We start from the raw sequence: 787 nt of genomic DNA on the forward strand, positions 1-787 counted from the left end.
TTAATAAAATGAAGAAATAAAATATTAAAAATAAAAAATAAAAACACACAATTTACCATTTTTTTTAAATTAATAAAACTCTTTTTCGACAACATGCACTTTATCATCCTTTTGTAATGTTATTTTGATAAATGTATAGGCAATAAATAGTCATAACCAATGGTTATCATGCATATAGAAAGGTAAAGGACAAATAATATAAGCTAACATCACACCTAAATTTTTTTGCCATTTTTTGTCAAAAATTTTTATTGAAAGATTCATGTGTCTAACAAAAAGGAATAATAAAGAATAAATTGTTATTTTTTAATCGTTAAAATACGAGTTGTCTAAATTAAAAAATTAAAGAATAAAAACTGAAAAAAAAGTTTACTCTTTTTAAATCTACTTCTTTCATGTTCTCTCTCCCTTTTTTCATATTTCTTTATTTTTTTATTTGAATCTATTGGGTTATTCATATTAGTATGAATAATTATATCCTACCATTTCTTATTAAATAATTGTTTTGATTTTTTTTAATTTAGATAACATTACCAAAGTTTTCTAAAGAAATAATTATTTATAAAAGAATAAAATATTATTTTAATTCCTAATATTTAGACTATATTCTAATTTCGTTTCTAATGTTTAAAATATTTTATTTTTATGTTAAGCATTTTATTTTATCCTATTTTAATCTTCGGATCAAAATTAAATTTTTTTTTTCAAAAATAAACATTTTTCTCTATTATTATTTTTTCTTATTAATCTATCACTTACGCATTCAAATGACCACAATAATTACTAT

At 18.9% G+C, this 787-nt stretch overlaps 1 protein-coding gene across 1 annotated transcript in view; it reads left to right on the plus strand.

Moving 5' to 3' along the window:
• Positions 1-787, plus strand: part of LOC107630624 (protein TSS) — a 22,850-nt gene that overhangs the window by 3,489 nt on the left and 18,574 nt on the right. The gene's annotated exons all lie outside the window — the stretch shown is intronic.

The sequence above is a fragment of the Arachis ipaensis genome, chromosome B03 (assembly GCF_000816755.2).
Source record: "Arachis ipaensis cultivar K30076 chromosome B03, Araip1.1, whole genome shotgun sequence".
In the NCBI taxonomy this organism is placed as follows: domain Eukaryota; kingdom Viridiplantae; phylum Streptophyta; class Magnoliopsida; order Fabales; family Fabaceae; genus Arachis; species Arachis ipaensis.